The following is a 21,435-nucleotide window of genomic DNA, read 5'->3' on the forward strand; positions in this document are numbered from 1 at the left end:
TTTTGGCTTCTGCCTTAACAAGCAAAACATGCAAATCTTCTTGCCTGAGGTCCTGATTTCACAGATGGGCAAACTGCAATCGAATTTCCCTGCCTGGATCCCAGACTACTGCCAACTCCTGTCCCAACTCCATGAGCCCAAAAGTGCTTGGCTCCGTTTGTCCCTATTTCTATGCTTGTCCAACCCCAATTGTTCCCCTGGATCTAGCGTCCCTCCCCCGCAGTTCATACTGTGGGCTAGGATCTAAAATGTCCTGTTGTTGTCGTCCAGGGTACCCTCTGTCATCTACTTTTGCACACACACCCCACAATGACAATGACTGCAATCTCAGTTTTCTGTTTCACCCTCCTTCCTTCAAGACCAAAGCAGTGCAGGAGGCCTCTAAATCAAACTGTAACCACCTTGCACAACATTCATTTCCCCTTTCCTTCTTCTTCACAAAACTGTCAATCTTTTCATCTCTCCTGCTCCCCTCAGCCTTCCGGCTTCCAGGAAAGCAGACCCCGTCCATAGGCGGGAGATGCTGATCTACTTGAGCTCCTCGATGGCAAACCCATCCCCTCTGCTGTTGACTTAACCGGGCAAGACCAAGTTATCCAGTGCTGGCCAGAAAGACAAAAAAGAAGCCTGTGGGGAGGGAGGGAGACTTCTCTCAAGGGCCCCCCCCCCCTGCTTACAAGAATGAACACTGATACTACATGATGGTGTGCTTGGAGATAAAGCAATGGTCATGCTACTGGCTGAGGATAAGGTCAACACATACAGGAGGCAGAGCCAAGACAAGGTCAGAGTGGGAACTAAACCCAGATCCCACCCTTGCAGCCACCCATCTGTTGCATGTCTTGGCCCTTTACAAATCTTTTCAGCCATGTTTCTTTCCCTGACTGGCCAGGTTACACATACTAGTTTTAAATAGCAAACTTCTTAAATAAAGACGTACGCACAAATGCATGCACGTGCACGCACACAAAATTAACAGCTGTGTTTTCTATTTCAAAAACGTAACTTTTAAAATGGGAACTTCACAGATATTTGGGTTGTTTTCCATACTGAGCTATTATGAGTAAAGCTGTTACTAATTTTCATGTAAAAGTTTTTATACATGTTTTCATTTCACCTGGGAGCAAAATTCCTGGGTCATATGGTAATAGCACTTTTTAAATTAAGAGAAATGCCAAACTGTTCTCCGAAGTATTACACTTCCATCTGTAATGTATGAATATTACAGTTGCTTCAAAACATCTCCAAAATTTGGTGTTCTAGTGTTCATATAGTAGAATCTCACTGTGATTTTAATATTTCATTACTTCAGAGAAGAGAAGAGCTAAACACCTTTTTATGTGCACAGTGCACATCTGTGTACCTTCCTGTGTGACAAATCTTCAGATATTTTGTTCGTTTTTCACTTCTATTGCTTGTATATTGAGTTGCAAGTATCTTATATGTAGTCTATATAAAGTCATATTTGAGATACAGATGCAAAGAACCAGCGAATTCTGTGTCTTCTGAAGATAAAGCATTTTTTTTAAATTTCACAAAGTTTTACATGTTTTTTCTTTCAAATTTTATTGTGCAGTTTTTTGAGTTCTGTTAAATCTTTGCATAAATCAAAATCACAAAGGTTTTTCTCCTATATAGTCTTTAGATTTTTATATACTCACAATCACAAACAAATCTCAAAAAACGTTATGCTCAATAAAGGAAGAAAAACAAAAATGAGTATATCTTCTGTAGTTCTATCTATATTAATTTCTAGAAAAAGAAACTTAATCTACAGAGATGGAGAGAGCAGAGCAGGCCCATGGGCTGATTTTATGGAAATGGAAATATGTTATACCATATTGTCTCTATTGCAGTGGTGTTTACACAAGTGTTTGAAAATACACAATAAAGTCAGTAAACAACACAAAATTATTGTGTTTTATTGTATACAGAATACATTACAAAAACTTAATGTAAAACAGTATTAAAGCCAGGCATGATGGCTCACACTTGTAATCCTAGCACTCAAGAGGCTGAGGCAGGAGGACTGCTGCCATTTCTAGGCCAGCCTGGGCTACATAGTGAGTTCAAGACAGTCTGAACTACAGAACTACATAGTGAGACTCTCTTTCAAAACCCGAAAAGCCCACCAATATGAAATGGGAATGTAGAGATGGACTGCTAAGAAGGATAACGAGCACAACCTTACGTGATATGATTTAAGGGTTAAACAAGGCCTTGCACGCCTGAGATAGAAATATTAACCTTAAAGTGTTTATAACTTCTTAAATAACTACCTCTGCTAAATGCATAAATCCACATGCCTTTGAAAGATTTTTAGCATGCTTCAAGCAAGCTAATGACACACTGGGCTCATCCATCCCCTAAATGGAGCTAGCAACAAACTTACACCTCCAATGCAGAAGGATTTCAAAAGAAAGAGACAGGGAGTGAAGGACACAGAGATAAGAAAAAAGAAATTCCTTCTCCCTTGGCCCAAAGATGCTGTTCACTTAAATTTCAAATTGTATCGGGAAAGGGAAAGATAAACCACTGAAGGTGTCATTTTTGTATGTGTGTGTAATAAGAGTTTATATGTCCAAAAAAAAAAAAAAATAGCAGGACACAGTGAAAACTGAATCACTACATCTTAAAATTTTAAGAAAAAGTTACACATAGAATTATAGAAGTATATAGCTAGATACTATATACCATTAATCCAAGTCTTAAAATACAGATAAATAAATAAGGCATGGACAAGTTAAGGTTTGTTTAGTCATATAACTCACTGGAAAATGGGTTGAAAACTTGGAGGAAGAATCCAATTTTTTGGGTCAGTGTATTTATAAAATTATCATCTCAAACCAATGCTGCCCACAGAACAGATATATTAAAAATATCTGTTGAATAAAGTCAGGCCAGACAAATGATAAAAAGAGGGGAATCAAAATAGAAGTGAGAGATCAAGTTTTTTCCTAATCATTTCAATACAATGCATACTTCTTGAGCAATTCTCTTTGACTGGGGGAAACATACTTTATCAAGTGACTGTGTGGTGCTTATCAATTCCTAAAGAAACAGAACGATGTGGTAAATTCTTCAGTGTTATAAGAAATTCTTTCCCAGAAAGACCTGGGGAGAAACAACTGCATCTGAAGTATTTAAGAAGCATTTTTACTTTCCTTCACAGAGATGGACTAATGACATTTAGCCACTGCTTCAGGCCCTATGAATTTAAGATGAACTTGGTAGAATGAATTTTTACCAAGTTCTCATTTTATCAGGATTAAAAGAGAAGGGCACCAGAATATTCTGTCATTTCTAGAGTCATTCATTGTACCTTCTGGGACTGGAGAAGAATAAACTGACATATCTCTATCAAGAGTTCATGGCTTTAGTTCTAAAACACTGACATGTCATAAAAAAAAAAGCTTGAGTTTATTATAGATACAAAATGGTCAACATAATTCCAAATTACACAACATGAACACCTCAGAAGCTTCCTATTAATCTTCTCTTATTGGTCTACCACTCTTAGGATCATAGAATATTCAATTCTTTATTTTATCCCAAGCACTACAATATGTCCATTCATGTATTTTAGGAAGACTGGAATGAGTTAGGATATTCTTTGATGTATATCTCTATTACAATCAGGTAGCTCCCACCAAGGCGACATTATTTGGCTCCCACAAAACAGCAAGGCACACACAACTTCTAGATGTTGAAAAATAACAAGGAACACATTGAAAATCAACATATAAGCTTAAAATTTTTATTCATACTTTACTTTGGTTTTGTTGTTGTTTTTGTTGTTGTTTATCTTCTTGAAACAGGGTCTAGCAATGCCATTTAGGCTGGCCTTGAGCTCACTTGACAAGCGTGCGCCACCACACCTGGCTTCATACTTTACTTTGGAAAACTGTTCACTGAACTTCATATATACAGTGAGCTTTTAAACAACTAAAACACTGACAGCATTAACATGACAACAAAGAAGAAAACCGGTAATTAAAGAGGCCGTTATAAGAATTTCAGCCCCATAGACGAAACAAAATTAATTCATTCCATCTCATCTTGATTCCCACTCCTTATTTGGTCAGAACCTTAACTGATGGAGAACTTAATTGTTCTTTTCTCTCTTGCTAAGGAATGCTATCCTCACACCTGAAAAATAATGCTGTAATGATTGCCTGCACAGATCACGTCTTTAAATGAAAATGAACAACCTCCCTTTTAATAGGGAAGCCCTACAAAATTCAGCTCTATGAAGTGAAATTAAAGTTTTGTCTTTCTTATGATTTTATACAAATAATTTCAAAGAGCTATAGAATGCAGATCTTCACTGGAATTACAATTCAGCTCCAAGATAAAAATTCCCTTATCAGGAAAATTAAAGTGTGCACAGTTAAATATTTTCAAATATCACTGATGCTTTAATGTAAACTGACTAGAAGTGATAAATCTAAAAATCTTTTATTTAGATCTCCAGAATCTTCACAACATCAGAATATCAATAAAGACTTCAAAATAGAAAATAAAACCAGTAAGAGTCTATACTGTGCTACCTTCTGGAAATACATTCACACTGATGACTAAAATAACTTCAGATAATATCCACAAGATCAATTCTGTGTATTATTAGTTCTACAAAAATAAATGTCAGAGAAGCTTTTTACTATCAGAGGAAAGCAATGAAAGTGAGTAGATCTACTAAACACACAGGTTAAGCAAAATAAGTACTGTAACACTGTTACTTTGAACTTGAATGTAAGTTTTTCTGAGAATCTACTTTTGGATAAAAGTATTCAATTGGTATCATATATGCTGTTGGGTGACTGTTTCAAACTAGTTCATGAACCTAGTCTTTTTACAAAGGTGTACAAACATGAACACTCAGTCAGTGTCTGTCACCTCATCTTCAGCAGATATTTTATTTGTTCAGTGCAAATTCCTAAACAGGCCCTCTGTTACCACCACGAGTGAGTCTCCCAGGAAAACACCTCAAAAAGCATAATATATCTGGAATCATCAGTAATTCTGAACACCAGTAAAAAAGGACTTTGGTAACTAGGTAAAGTTAACACTGAAGTATAAAGTAAACCTGTTATAAATATAATTACCCTAACAAGTTTTACTTCATAGATGTCAAAAGAAACTAATCATGGTTCATGTTCACCATGATATTGTCCTGGAATATTCATGTGGTAATGCAAAACAAGGGAGAGTTGGAATAATCATAATATTAAATATTGGTTGTTCAACAAACGTCAAATTTTTCTGCTGTCTCAACCTAAAAAAATAAATAAAAGGAATGTTCTAGGTCTTCATGGTGACACACACCTTGGATTCTGTCTTGGGATGGAACATTAGTTGTAACAAAAAATTAAAACAAGCCCTTTGGATTGCTGAATCTTCTGTTCTAAAATGCATCCTACACCACAACAGTTTGTCTCATCCTTAGTGACTGTATATTCACTTTGATTCCATGTTTCACATCTCATAATGTGTACATTAGCATGTCAAATATCCCAGTCAAATAAGAAGCTTTCCTCTTGTTCCTCCTACATCTCCACTTTTCTTCCAGGTGTGGTACCCAGCCTGCATAAAATCCTTGCCAGAATCTTGGTATAAGATCCTGTGTTACTATGGAATATATTTTCCTCGTTACACAGATATCTGCCCTCTTCAAATTTCCGCTAACCTTTACTTGTTCATGCATCTTTCCAATCCATGATTATATATGATTTTGTTCATATACTTACTTACTTGTTCATGCATCTTTCCAATCCATGATTATATATGATTTTGGAATACTTTAAAATCTTTTCTCCCTATTATAATAATGCTTACACAATACACACTTTGTACCAGGTACTTTTCTGAACTCATTTAACCTGTAATGTAAAGCCATGAATCAGAGTCTACAGTAATTCCTGTTTTACAGATAAGCAAAGAGACTTAAGTAGTCTACAAGGGCACAAAGCTCCTAAATGGTAGAGTTTACGCTCACATCTGAAGCTCTGTACAAAGATCTTGTTCTTTGCCCTGTGAAATATGATCTCATGCAAACACCTGTTATCTTCAGCTAGACTGCAAGCTGAGGTCAAAGAGACTGTCTTTCATGTCTTTCTACTTCTTTCCAAAACCTCATACTATGTAGCACAGGCTTGAACAGGTGTCCAGAACTCTGAGGGAGGCAGAGAGAATATATCTAGAGAATTTCTTAAAGAGGGTCCATGAGATGTTCTATTGGGTATTTATTTGTATTGTGCATTCTTAAAGGTCCAGTCAACCAAAGAGAGAAAGCTCTAGAAATGACATTAACAGAGAAAGTCAGTCTTTACCTGTGCTAATTTAATGACCGGAGAGACAAGCTGCTTATTTAGTACACTAATTCCTCTTTTAGTTCATATTTTATTTATTTTACTCACTTCTCTAAAATAATATTGTAAGCCAAACAATATTTTACTTTTTTATCTCCTTAACAGCTCTGTGCTCACTAACTGAACAAATATGTACAAATCAAGGAGACAGATAAATGGGACCTTTCTTTCCTTAGCGAGCACGGTATTAAAAACTGGGACACCCACATCACTCTGGGCAGGAAAACTGCAACAAAGAAAATGCAGGGCTGACTGAGGGGCTGCCTTCTCCCCAGGCTTTCAACTGCAAAGCCCCACAAAGAAAGAGTAACAGGATGACTGTGGAAAGGCATTTAAAAGAAAAATGAGGACCAAACCAACCTAGTAGGCTCATATACAATTACTATAAAGTCTTTCACTAGCTTCATATTTCAGGGAAGCACCAACAACCAAAAGCATCCCAATCAGCAAGTTCACTAAGTAATGTAACCATTCAAATACCTACAGTGTTCACCACAGTTCTGCATGAGGATGTTACTTTCACTGGAAATTCAAGCAAGCTTCTGCCACATAGCTGAAAAGTCAGCCAAGCCATTAATGGAACTGCATTCTTAGCATGGGGAGTCGCAGGGGGATGTTCCGTCGTTCCTAATATTACACCCTTCCCCAGCACTGATTCACATGATTAACTGCATCGGCTCTTCATCAAATCTGCACTCGATCACTTAGGAAGGTAATTCTCCTCATCTCAACTCCTACTTCTCATGCCCATAAAATGCATAAGCACATAGTGCACTGCTGGCATATGATAATTTAAATGAAAGGAAAAATCAATCATTTACTCCACATTATATATATATTTTTACCGGCAACTTCAATGAATCTAATTGTGATTCCTCTACACATACTCCTTCAATGCAAAACTCGATAGATACCAAGTTTTGAAGTTTAATTTCTTTTTTAGAAACATATAAGTAGGATAAAGCATACAGGCCTCTAAATGCTCATTTTTTTATTTACACTTACACTGTTGGACCCTTCTGTGATGGCAAATATAGTAAACCGGCATGGCTGTACTGCCATGTATCAATAAACTTTTCGGCAGCAATGCTTGCAAAAAAAAAAAAAAGAAAACCAGGAGAGCTGTCACATTGCCACTAATACATATAGATGAGGTAAGCTAAAGAAACCAAAGTAAAACACATCACTTTTTTGGGAAGAAGTGATAAAACCAATTGAAAATTTAAATTGTTAACTATGGTCCCCTGAGCTAATTCAACTTTTCCATGAGTGTAAACCACAAACAAAATCACACAGAATATTTTTCTTCAAAAGTCTACGAGATCCCTATGGAGTGGATGAGAAGAAATACAGATGTCTGTTAGAGGCGACAGTGCGGCTAATACTATCAAAATGGTATATTTATAAGCCTGTGGAATACAGCCTCATTGCTCTGACACTAACCATTACCATCCTCTAGAAGTTAACCCATGATGAACAAAAGTGCCTCAATTTCATCCTCTGCTTGCTATTTTCTCAAACCAATCTACCTTAGTGCTTTTGTACCTACGCTGAGCAACACAGTCCCTACATAATGCTGTGGGGCGCAGAATTAAAGTTTAGAGAGTTTCCGCCTCTGAAGTGGGTAGTGACAGGACCAAGGACACACAGGTTCAATTCCAAGCCAAACAGTAGGCGGGTGGTTTGAAAATGTCAGTGCACAGAGACCTGAGGGAAAAGGATAGAGGCTTCCTCTGTCACCACCCTTCCTCTCCCCTCCCCTCCTTCTCTCTTGTTCCCTTCCTCTCTTCTCTTTCCTTGTGGTTTCTCATGGAGACGACAATCAAAGCAGAGAAAGCTGGGCTGTAAATGAGTGTGACACACACTAGGAATATGTAAGGGGGGGAACTGCCCGGGGGGGGGCTGTTGGCAACACGTCTAAGTGGCAACCCTCCCCACCCCCACCTTAGCACAACACAAATCCATAGATACATCTCAGGTCCCCTTCTCCTCCCAGTTTCCAGTACTCTATCCAACTTGACCCCTAATCCTAGTAATTTAGAGACCTGCAGGGCAGGCGCCGGGGAAGAGCGTGTCTCGCAGTATATGTGCCCGGTTTGCTGGAAGCCCCTGAATCGGACAGTTGTAGCAAGCAAGGGATGCTCCCACCCTCCCACTGGCTGGGGAAGGGGTGCGGAAAGGGGGAGAGAGAGAGGAAGACAAGAGGAAAGGGCTGCAGAGCCGAGCTTGGGGACGCGGGGCTGAAAGGAAGACAGGGAAGAAAGAGCGGGTGGGAAGGAAGTGCAGCCGGGAGAGAGGAAGAAAGGGATGAAAGAAAGGCTGGAAGGGTGAAAGGAGGGGAGAGGAGAGAGGGATGTTGGGAAGGAGAGGGGAGGGAGGGCTGGCGCGGGGAGGGAGGGAGGATGCGAGGACGGGAGGGAGGGAGGCAGAGGAGGGAGGCGGGCGGGGACGAGGATGCTCTGCCCGGGACTCACCTCTGTGGGTCGGTGGGAGTTTCTCGCCTCCTCTCTCGCGCGTCCCCAGCAGCTGGAGCAGTAATCACAGGAGGGACTGGCCCGGCGGCGGCAGGGACGAGGGCAGCTGCTGAGGTGCGGCGCCGCCCGCTCCGCCCGCCCGGGTCTCCGCCTCACTCGGGCTGGGAGGAAGCCGCTCCCCTCCCCCGCCCGCCCCGCGTCCTGCCCAGAGCGAGCGGCAGCGGCCCGGATCGCCGCTAGGGGAGGCGGCCAGTGCGCAGGCGCGGCCGCTCTCCGGCTGGCGCGTGCCCGCGGTGCTCCCGGCTCCGGGAGGCTGGGGGTGCGGGGCGCGCTCGGTGTGGGGAGCGCCCGAGAGGGCGGGGCGGCCGCGGGGGTCGGGGCGGGGCCGGAGGCGCGCGGGCTCCCTCCGCAGATGGGGGAGGGAAGCGGCGGAGGGGCCTAGCCAGGGCGCAGGTGCTGTGTCCATGACAACCGCGTTGCCCTCCGGGCGGGGTCCTGGAGGCCAATCTGCGGGCTGCCGAGCCCGCGGGAGGGATTGCGTTCTGGAGCGGTCAGACCTGGGGGCCCGGGTGGGCGCGATCTAGAGTGGGAGGCAGGGCAGCTCCGAGAGCGCCGGACACGCGGGAGGGAGAGGGTGGCAGGGCCTGAACGCTGCGCTGGTGGAGGTGAGGGGAAGACAGGTTTGTTGCGACCTGAGCCCTGAAGAGACAGAGGTTGGACTCTGAAAGAGGATGGCAGTGTTAAAACAAATGGAAATGTGACCTCTGAACAGCCTTTGTTGAATGCTGTCCCTGTGGGAAAGCATTGCGACTGTCTACTTAGGCATTTTGAGATATCCAAAATGTGTAAGATCCGCTGTTTGTCCTCGAGTTTGTCCTCGACGGCAGGGAGTACAATTTACACTTCTTAGCCACCAGCAACCTGGCTTTTGGGGAGCGTAGGCACAAAGCTACATGAGATGTGAACATAAGTTAGTTATCTTTGTTCTGCCATAGTGCCAAATGACATTTTTGTTTTGTTTTGTTTTGTTTTGGAAATTAAAAAAGGAAATCAAGACAAAACCTATGGCACTTGGTAAAGCACAGTCAATGCTGCATTCCCCACAAGCTACCTGCCTGGTAGCCTCGCCTGCTAGCGTCAATGCCTTTGTTCATTCTGGTGCTTAGAAGACTTCATACCACGTGTCGCACGCATTGTTAGTGCCCCTTCATCATTGGCTAAGTCCAGCCGTTTGTTCATCCCCTCCTTATTCCCAAGTTGACACTTGGAGTTAGAAAATTATGTCAAACTCAAGTATCTTTTATTCTTTCAAGCTTATTGTTTGAGAGTACTCTCTGTACATCCCTGTATCTTTCTCTTTCAACATCTTCTTGGCTTTTTTTTTTTCCTTTCTCACCCCCACTTAACGAGTTTTAAAATTTCTGGGAGAAAATGGTCAGCAGTCACCAGATGTGTCTGAAAAAATGTCCTGAGCCAACAATTATGTTTCAGCACCACGGACAGTGCCACGGCGTGCTCCTCCCACTAAACGTTTTTCTTAGGCTCAGCCTATGGAAATAGAAGCGGACTAAAGATAAACGCTGTGCTTATGGAAACAAACAACGAGTGTCAAAAGATTTGTGCCAAAAGGTACGAAGTGAATGGAAAAAGAAAAAGAATAACATGGACTGTAATCGGCAGGAAAGAAGGAGGCCTTCAGCTGAATTTTGAAGAAAGAATTGATAAGATTTATCAGTGAAGACCCCGAAGTGGCTAGACAGGAATAGTGTAGCCCGGGGAGTGCTTCAACAGAATATAGAAATATCACATACGACGACAACACAGCATCTTCCTAGAGGCAGAGAGCATCTCTGATTTTAAATATTCCAAGAATGCGGAAAGGGCAAAGTGGAGCATTCACTCTAACACTGACATTTTATTATCATTATTATTATTACTGTAATTTTTCATCCTCTGATCAAGCTAAAGGGGATAAACTGAAAAATATAGACCAAAGAATAATTATACAGCTCATGTCTTTAAATTTCAGGGATTCACTTACAGTTTTTACACTGTATTAATTAGGCCTACATTTAGGATTCTGTGTTTTAAGTGGTGGCAGACAAGCAAAAAAAATTCAATGAGCAGTAAATATTGTATTGCCAAAATAAGATTTCCTGCATTGTTTTTCATTATGTTGTATTAATGTTAGAACTTATAAGATATAATAGAAAGACATGAAAAGCCATTTGTAAGAAATTCAGAAGCTTTTTTCCCATGTAATTTCTTTAAATTCATTTTTTAGAAAAGCTTAAAAGCCATCACCAATACCCTTGACTTCTCTTATTTCTCCCTTCAAAATGCACCAAACTGTTGTCTGTCAGAGACCATCAGAAATTATGCAGGAAATGCACTTGAGTCAACAACAAGCAAATTGCAGCTGATAGTTTTGCTCCCTACCTCCAAGAAATATATTAATTCTCTCATGTTTTCAATGAAGGGGAGAACCTACCCTTGCCTATTGTTATGTAGTATTTTAGTCATATTTATTTTTCTGTGATAATAACTTAAACATTTTGTATGAATGTCTTTCACTGGGCTCTAAAAAGCTATCATTTTGTTTATCTCTATTCTAAATCAAGGGGATAATTTATCTTTATTTTCTTTTAAGACTTCCTGTGAATCTGACTATCCTTAATAATTCTAATTCAAATGTTGTCCTTCTTTTCAATGACATGAACATATACAGCTGTACAAAAAGTACTTTCCCTTCCCCATTCATTTTAATGATTTATGATAACATAAACAGCAAGCAAAAAGAGTAATGTCAAACACATAGTACTGTGTCCAAATGGAGAGAATACTGTGTGTAATTTAAATACAATTTAACCTACACTAGTGTGACACCTAGGTTTTTAGAAAATACTTCAAATCAATCTGAAGTGAAATTGTCCCTAGAGCTTATACATTTAAGTGTCAGATTTCTATATACATTTATCTCTATTCTGTCAGTCTCTGAAATCTTTCTACAAAGTCCTTCTAGGCCATTTTATTTTTTCACAGATTCTAATTTTTAGAACGGTTTTTGGCTCACAGCAAAAATGATTGGAAAGTACAGATTTCCCATATATTTCCTGCCTCCACACCTCTACTGTGTCCATCTCCCCTACTACCAGAACACGTTTGTTACAACTGATAAACCTACACTGCCGCATCATTATCATGAAAGTCCATACTTTGTAGTAGAGTTCTGTAGTGCTCAGCTTTCCCACTGGTGGAAAAAAATATCTGACATTCAGAAATTGAGGGAGGGGATGTTTGTAATAGTTCATATTTTCAGACATTTAATCCCTGATCATCTGGCTCCCAAGGGGAGACATCCTGGCAGAAGAAGTATGTGGTGGAGGAAAACTGCTCAACTCTTGTGTTCTGGGAAGGAGAATGGGCTGGAAATAGCCCTTCTGGAAAGGACCAGAGACCAGATATAGTTCCCAAGGCCACACCTCCATTGCCACTTGCTTCAGCTAGGCCCTATCTGATATTAGCCATTCAGCTATTAACGCATTGATGGGTAAAATGAATGACCAGGGTAGTTTCACAATTGAATCACCTTCTTAGGAACCCTGACACAATCTAGTTAACCATTCAGAGTAAGTGGCACGAGTTCCTTCTTGGTTTTGTGCATTCCATTAAGAAGAGTGTATGTCTCTCCCTATAGAATCATAAAAAATAGTTTCACTGCCTTACAAATCCTCTGTGTTCTCCGTATTCTTCCTTTCTTCCAGTGCGGTGGATCATCTGGGTGACTCTCCTTGAAGAAGGACCAGTTGTGTCCATTTTGGCCGAATCTGGCCCTATTTCCATGTATTGATCTGTGCAGAGCTGGCTAGGACTTTTCTTTATCCCTTCAGTTGGCTTTAAACAATGTAAATCAGTCCAGGTGAGGTGCTGATATGTAGTCTTTCAAGCAAAGACAGAAGGGAAGTGCTTCCCCATCCTGTAGCTCCCCAATACACTTGTGAGTTGGGCAGGATGGAGAGCCATGCTGTGGGCTGGGATCAAGTCACGAGATAAGAGGCTATCACTTCTCAGGGCATAAAAGATTACACATCAGAGCTGAGGCACTGACCCCAAAACATTAGCCACTATCTCAATTTTGTCATGCAGATTACTCTTTCTACATATCCTCTCTGCATATTACAGAGGTGATTTCAGGCCTCCTACCTAGCTCAGCTCACAGAACTCATGTATGTCCTTCCAATCTCACAATTTCTCATGCTCAAACCACTACCTTCTTCATGAATTAATAAAAGCCAGGTCATCATAGCTGAACTTAGGACCCCTTGACTCCCCATAACTATAAATATGCCTTAGTGTCTCTATTATCACCATGGATTGTGCTGGAAGTGATACAGTGGTATTAACTCACTAGAATTCCAATAACTTTTCTATGGGATTACAAATATAAACTTCCTGGGCTGGGACAAGAACCAGGAAGGGCTCTTTATACTCCACCAACCCTGGCAATCATTTATCTTTTTATTCTATCTATACTTTTGCATTTTCCAAAATGTCCTATAATTGCAATCATACAATAAGCAACTGTTTTCAGATTGGCTTTTTTCACATAGTACTATGCATGAAAGACTCCTTCATATGTTTTCATTTCTTAGTAGTTATTTCCTTTTCCTCAGTGAATAATATTCTAATATTTGAGTGTGCTAGGCTTTATCTCTTCACATACAGAAGGGTTTCTTGGTTGCTTCCAAGTTTAGGAAATTATGAAGAAATCTGCTATAGCAATCTTTAAGCACATCCCATAAATGTAAGACCCCTGCCAATATGTTTATGAAATATCAGTTGTGCCTTAAGATCTCTCCTAAGGTGGTCAACCTTATTCTTTCAAATCTAACAGTAAATTCCTTCTCTTGTCTAAAACACACAAGAAAATCAATTTAATCCTCACTTTTGTTTTCCTGTGCTTTCTTTAGTATTAATTAAATTAACTGACTTCAGAATTATAGACTTATAGTAGAGAGCTGTTAACTCCAATTTCCCTTTTTCAGGCATAATTTTTTTATTTTTATTTCTAGGATAAGGTGTGCATGTACCATAATAGTCTATATAAGTTGTGTAGCAGCCTTATGCTCATAAGTAAATATAATAGATACTTTAGGAGCTGTGTGCATAAACCTTCCTTATACATACTGAAATATTTCAACTGCAACATTATATATGTTGAATGTGATAGGCAGAATAATAGATGTCCAAATATTTCCATTCTCCTATCTCTCAAGCCTATGAATACATTACATGACAAAAGGAAGAATGCAGATCTGATTAAAATTATATATTTTGAGAGGGCACAATTATCCTGGATTATATAGATCGACTCAATGCAATCCCAAGGGTTCTTTAAAATGTAGAGTATTTCTTTGCCTAGAGTCAAAAGAGATATGTCAAAGAGATGAGAGACACAGACCATCAGAGTGATTCCAAAATAAGAGCGTATCTTGACTGAGAAGCCAAGGAAAGACAAAAGCCTCTAGAAACTGAGAATAAGCCCTAGCAAGGAAATGGGGACTTCATCCTATGAGCACATAGCCATGTATTCTGACAACAACCTGAATAAGTCCGGAAATGAATTCTTCACTTGAGCTTTCAGAAAGGAAGACCAAGGAAACTCTGATATTGGCCTTATGAGACTCTAAGTAGAGAAATCACTCTAACCTAATAATATTCTTCTAGAATTATAGACTTTTAGAGCAATTTTAGTTTCATGCTTTACTCATGTTATATTAGAAATATTAATTTTAAAAGGTGAATAAGATCTATTTGTTTACAAAAGTGTGCTGAAACCTAAAAAGTATTATTTCATTTAATTATAACCAGATAGGAAAATGGATAAAAATTGTCTGTATGATAAATTCACTTTATTTCAAACTCCTAAGTTTATAATAATTTACTATGATGACAGCAAAAGAAAGTTAATACACATTCTAACTCTGCTTTTTAAAATATTCCACTCTCGATTATCTCAATAGAAGTGACTATACCAATTTAAACTGGTCTAAGCAAAAGTGAAATCTAGATTCATTTCTCTCCTTAGTTAAAGGATGAAGAGTAAAAAAATATCATTTGTAGTGTCCAGTAAAATTGGATACTACCTTGTGATATTTGATTGATTGTGTCAGCTTGAGTAAATACTGCTCAATTAAATTGACTTAGTGCAGTTCTGGATGTGGAAGATCCACCTTAGGGAGGAGCATTGCCAGACTGATATAAAGAGGAAATGAAGAAAGAAAGATCACTTCTGTCTTCTTTGGAGGAGCTCCAGTCTTCGCCCTCTCCTTGGATGTCATCTCCTCACTTCCACTGCAACCTTTTCAGCCTCCAACCCCAACCCTTCAGCCTCCTGATACAGACTTGCACAGGACATTACATGGAGCCCCAGTCTTTTGACTGGATCCTTCAGATTCCCAGTGCACAGAAAAAGACCTTTTGCACTCTTCCACACTCGACTCTGTGGGAAGCCATTGCAAGACAATCTTGTAAATTCTTATACGTTTGTATATCTTATATTATAGCTGTTTCTCTAGTAAGCTCTGACTAATACATACCCGATGCATGAAAATACTCTAAATTTATAGAAGTTTGTCTCTCTACTAACACTGTGTCTAATTCTAGGGGAGATGTTCTCTGCCTCTGTCGAGGAAGTTCCCTCCAAACTGCTTCAAATTGTACATACAGTAATAGTAGTGAATTGCATGACAATATTGCTGCACTTCCTTTAAGTGTAGTCAGTGGGACTATTGTATGAAATCTCCGAAGGGCGAGTAAGTCACTCTGAAGTCTCTAGATGTTGATTCCAGAGAAGCATTGGAAGGAGAAAAAGAAGACGCACTGTCCAGTTAAGATGCAATTCCTATAAGAAAAAAAAATTTATTTTCATTTTCAAACTGGAAGAAACCCAAAGCAATCAATCTGATACTGTGGTTGGCATGTCTCCTCAAAATAGTACACCATATCAACATCTATATTTGATCTCAGCCCTTGAATTCTGTCCACTCAGCAATGACTATAAAGTCAAAGAGCTTTGGTAAGCAAAGGTCTATGCTATTGAGCCCTTGCAAATTTCTACACCTGCCTCTATAACCACTTCACACATAATCCCATAGGGCAAGCACTGAAGAGTGTGGGAAATTGCTTTCTGAATGTCATTGACAGACCAGTTCCACATATACACATTGTTTGTTTGATAGATAAGCTCTCCTACTTAGCTTCTGCTACTCAGGATTCCTATCATTCCCATTGAAATCAGGGAGCATATTTCAAAGTTGGCCTCATTGTCTTAGTTGCTTTTCCCTTGTTGCTGAGACAAAATACCTGATGCCCAAAATTAAGGAAGGAAAGGTTTATTTAGCTCACAGTTTGTGGAGGTTTCAGTCCATAATCAACAGACTCCAAGGCAGGGTGGCACATGGCAGACGGGCAACAGTTAAAGGTAATAGAAGACAGCAAAAGCAACAATAGCAAAAGAGAGGGAAGAGCAAGTCTCTTCTCCTCCCTTATGTTGTAAACAAACTAGCCCCAGTTCCCGGTGGGTGTAGCACTCACACCATCTCTGTGGCCTCTTCTTGCACAAGCTGAGGATATTGACAAAGTGAGAACCCTGGACCCCTGCTGAGTCACTTAGTTAAACTTCTAAACTTTTCAAGTTGACACATTGTACCAACCATTACACTCTTTCAGTGTCATTCTTAGAAAACAGAAGACCAGCTCTGTATTATTTCTACTCTTTTATCGAAGAATTATTTTCTTATTCCCTATAATGGTTTGAGCAATCTTTCATTCTTACATCTGGTAATCTGAGCAATGTAGTTGAGGATAGCGATATGTAATGTAACAACCACTGCTGATTCATATTATTTTGTCTTGAGACTCTATATCTCTTTGAATATTCTTGCTTTGATTTGTTTATCTTTGTGATACTGGTATGCTGCTACTGTTCTATTTCTTTGTTTGTTTCTCATTTACTACTCTCTTTAAAACAAAAACATTTTAAAAAGACAAAAAAAAGTGCAATAACATCATTAACAAAAAAAAGAAGACCAGCAGCATAAAATTCATTCTTATTTTTCATTTTATTGTATTATGGATAATTTTAAAATAAAAATATTGAGAAAATATTGACAACTGTAGAAACTGTAGTTATTTATAATGCAACTAGCCAAATCTTTTGTACATTTTCTGTGTAATTTTGTATATATTCTGTGCAGGAGTTTTACAAATTGGGATCAGTGTGGTTTTTATACAATATTAGATTTTAGAATAAATGCATTTTTTTCTTTAAAACAGGAACAGAAATGAAACTATGTAGCAAATAAGGGCTGTCTTGTGGAAAACAGAAGATGATGTCTTTCCACTACAATCTCTCCCATTCCTTTTTAATAGTTCACTAAAGAACATACACAAAGCCTGAGTGAAAAAATGCCTTAAAATGAAAGGAAATCAAAAGTGATATAGAAGAAAAACAGGGCCTCTTTATGCATAATTTACAGAGGGATGTACGAAGATCAGTTTGTTTTAGTAAAGACACTTTTTATCTTTACAGTAATAATAAAATAATTTAAAATAATTTATTTTGAAGTTATCTCTTCTGTGTTAATAGAATATGATCTTTCATGTAAAAAAGGAAGGAAAATAAAAAATATACAAAATATGAGATGTAGTCTAGTACTTCCATCATTATCACTCAGTTCAACAACTACCAATTCATATGCAGTACTGCTCCATATATTCTCACATGCACCTCCTCAGAGTTTCGAGAATTCTAGCATTTCCCTTATTAATACGTGTCTCAATATCTGAATGAAATAAATGCTTTCTGGACTCATATGGAAGAAATAGTAGTGGTAGGTGATGATCAAGTTACAGTTACTAAATATACTCTGTTATTTCTTCACTCCTACAATTTGTAAAGTTTCTTCAATATTATGCCAAAGAAGTCTTACTCACTCAATCCACTGAATATGGACTGCCTTAAAATCTAATAGGGGGGACATAGCTGAGCCACTCCTAGAGACTCAAGAAATTACGTTAAAGATAAAATTTCTATAAATTTGATTTCATTCAAATGCTTAGAATTGATTCCTACACATATTCCCTAAATTTAAGCTAATATGAGTAAATTATACATATATATGTATATATATATTACAATTATATTTTTATATGACACATGTCTTCTTGGGTAAGATTTTGCACTTGTTTCCCATGGGTATGCTGAAATTTCAGGGTAGGTCTGCAGGAATGGGGAATGGTGGGGATAGTTTTCATGAACAGCATCCACTTGAAAATCAACTTCCTGGAGGCTGAGGATATAACTCAGTGCACAGCACCTGCTAGGAAATGCAAGATCCTGAGTTCGAGTCTCAGTAGAAAAAAATCACTTCATTAGATGTTATTACAGGGTTTTTCCCATATAGAAAATATCATATATCCTCAAACATGGAGATTATTTCTGCCATATATGGTAGTTCAGTGAGACTGTGTATTCAAGATCCTCAGACTCTGCCAAAATGTCCCTGTATCAAGCCTCAGACTTCCTTTTACAATATAGCTTCCAAATTTCAAACATGATAATGTGCTCTAAATTTCACATAAGATGCTTTAGTGAAGCAGTGAACCCAGTTTATATTGTAATTTTGGAATTTTCACTTTTAGACTTGAAATGGGATTTGGGACTTTCCCTGCAGCTACAAGATTATTTTAAGACTTCAGTGAAATTTCTCTGGGCCTTTGACTTTCCTTGAAACAATATTTTAAAGCCCTAGGTTTATCAATGTTTTCTATGATAATCTAGTGTAGTCTCAATTAAAAAACATCTTTTGCATGTTCTTTAGCAGTTGATACTATTACAGCAGCTGAACATATAAACAATTTGACTTGACATACCCCTATCTTCAGTAGGCCTTTCATCTAAAGCAACCATGAATAGGTTGGCAGATGTGATGCCACTGCATGTCATGGAGTCACAGTAAACCATAATCTACTGGTAATGAGGTCATTATTGTAGCAAGCTCTCCATGGTACTTTAACCCAAGGGTCTTCTTCCTGAAGTTGTTTTCCTGGAAACCACTCTTAGGTAAAAAATAAGAGGAAACATCCAAATGTTTGAAAATGATAAACCATAATTTGGAGATCTAACTAATTAACATGGTTATATGGTATCAGAAAGTCTCAGAGAAATAGAAAGGAATGTATTTGAAATACATTAGCATTTAGTAATTGTAGAAAACTAAGAGATGATGTAAAGAGAGCCCAGAACATTCAAGGTTCCCCTGCTGAGGCTGATGTCTAGACAGCCCTGAGACCAGGAAAAAATAAGGCCTGCATCTTGTTCTGAGACCAGGGAAGATGGACTATGGAAACAGAGTGAATTGTTGACAGATGGAAAAGATGCTGTCCCTCAAACATGATGCCAGAAAAGAGGAAATAGGAAAACAATAGTTTCTCTCCTTCTCTGATTTCTTATCCCTCTACTAATGGCTTCTCTTGAAAGAATCAGAGTAGAAGTCAGCAGGTAAGAAAAGCTAAGTGTGGTGGATTGACACTGGTGGTCAACTTGTAACAGCTAGCTGAACTGCATAAATGTGGTGCTGGATGTGGAAGGTTCACCTGAATACTGTTGCCAGCGAAATAAAAAGGAGAACTGGAGAAAAAGAAGAGGTGCTGTTAGGGAGGTGTTGGTTCTCTTGGGGCTGTTTGTTCTCTTGGAGGAGCTTACCATGCTGGCTTTCCTGATATGAACTTGGCTGTTCTCAGCATCGGAGGAGCTTGGGACCTCATTGTCCCTGAGGATGGCTGTGGTACTTTTGCGGGGAGCTCTGGTTGTTATTTTGAGCATTTCTTCCTCGCTTCAGTGCAGATCTCTTAGTCTGCTGGCATAGATCCTTCATCCTGCTGGCACAAACTTTCTAGCTTCCACCACTGACTTTGGGGCTTTCCCAGTGCAGATCCATGAAACAGGCCTGCATGAGGCATTGTCAACGGCCCTTGGCCTTCAGTTGGACTTGTGGAGGGGTATTGTGATGAGCTCTAGGTTTTAGCTGCCTAATGTAGAACATTATCATGGGATCCAGGCCCCCAGCTGGATTCTTTGGGTCTTTAGTGTGTGGACAGATTCCCCACAAACTCTTTGTATATGACTCTTTGGGTAACTATTATAAAAAAATCCTATAAATTGTATGTCCTGTATTGTATTGTTTCCCTTACAAACCCTGACTACAACACTAAGAAATGCAATTTGTAGATTTCTATTCCTAATATTTATAAGCAGAAGGAGTGGAATGAAAGATAATAAGCAAATATATAGGTAACCAACAAGATGCAAAAAGAACTTGTAAATTTGTTCTATATATGAATATTATCCTTTTGGATTAGAAAAACTGCTTTGTCTCTCAGGTGAATATAAAAAATTGACCCAAGTTTGTTAAACATTTAGTATTTAAAAGCTATCATTTATATTCTGTAGAAATGGTGATAAATAAGAATAGCACTCCTATCCTACAAATGGAGAAAGATGAAAAATAGAGGACAAATAAATACAAAAGATAAGTTTAGATATTGTCAAAAGTTATGAAGAAATGTAATATGGTAAAATCTTACAAGAGGGTACTGAGGATTTATTTTCTGAGAAGGTGGTGAATGAACACATACCTGAAAATGTATGAATTCGAAGGTTTTATTTTTTGGATGGGATTATCATTTAATCAGTAAATTTTCAGTAAAGAAGATCATACTGCATAATGTAGGTGGGTCTCTTTCAATTACTCAAAACCCTGAATAGAATGGAAAATGGAGTTCTCCAGCAGATGGCCTTCAAACTTCATCTGCTTTATCAGCTCTCTGCTGTGTCCACACAGCAGGCGAATATGCAGATTATGGGTTTGTAATCCTTCACAAATAAATGTCTCTTTTTGATATTTGTGTCCCAGAGAAGGTGATATCTTCATATCGGGAAATAGGTATATGTGAACATTAAGCGGTTAAAACACTTTATTGTGGTGACTACTGAAGACTGCTTAATGTTTATTTATAAGACTTCTTTTTTCTCTTAACAGAGTGGTTGTTCACTCATGTATATAAAGTATTTTAAAAAAGAGAAACAAACATGGTACTAGGACTATTTAAGAAATATGTGCTACCCTGAATTTTTGTGTAACTCAATGCTTTTTAAAAACCAGTTTAGAGTGAGTGTTCTGTTATTTATATCTAAATTCACCTGGAAAATGATGCATAAAGTTAAGAAACAATTGACATACAAATACGTATATGAACATAATTTCTAGGAGACAGATTGCCTGAGGAGAAGAAGCAAAAGGAAACTAGTAATTTTTAAGGACAAAGGAAAGAGATGTTAGGCAATATAAAGGATATTTGGATTACTGTCTTAATATCTTTATTTAGTGCAGAACTTTCTATGGGAGAGATGTATAAAAAAATGTGGTATTTTTATACAATGAAGTGTTACTCAGCTATAAAGAAAGATAAATTCGAGGCTTTTATAGGTAAATGAATGTAACTAGAGACCATACTCATAAGAGAAATAA

The 21,435-nt window shown here is 38.6% G+C and overlaps 1 protein-coding gene across 2 annotated transcripts in view; it reads right to left on the bottom strand.

Moving 5' to 3' along the window:
* Ctnna2 (catenin (cadherin-associated protein), alpha 2) overlaps positions 1–9,229 on the bottom strand; it is a 1,070,661-nt gene extending 1,061,432 nt beyond the window's left edge. Inside the window, exon 1 of one of the 2 annotated variants that reach the window (XM_005385453.2) lies at positions 8,843–9,229. The gene's annotated coding sequence lies outside the window, so the exon portion shown is untranslated. The remainder of the gene's footprint in view (positions 1–8,842) is intronic. The other variant, XM_005385454.2, reaches the window with a different exon arrangement.
* Between the last annotated feature and the right edge of the window lie 12,206 nt (positions 9,230–21,435).

This window comes from Chinchilla lanigera, unplaced genomic scaffold (genome assembly GCF_000276665.1).
Source record: "Chinchilla lanigera isolate Chin_1 unplaced genomic scaffold, ChiLan1.0 scaffold00023, whole genome shotgun sequence".
NCBI lineage: Eukaryota > Metazoa > Chordata > Mammalia > Rodentia > Chinchillidae > Chinchilla > Chinchilla lanigera.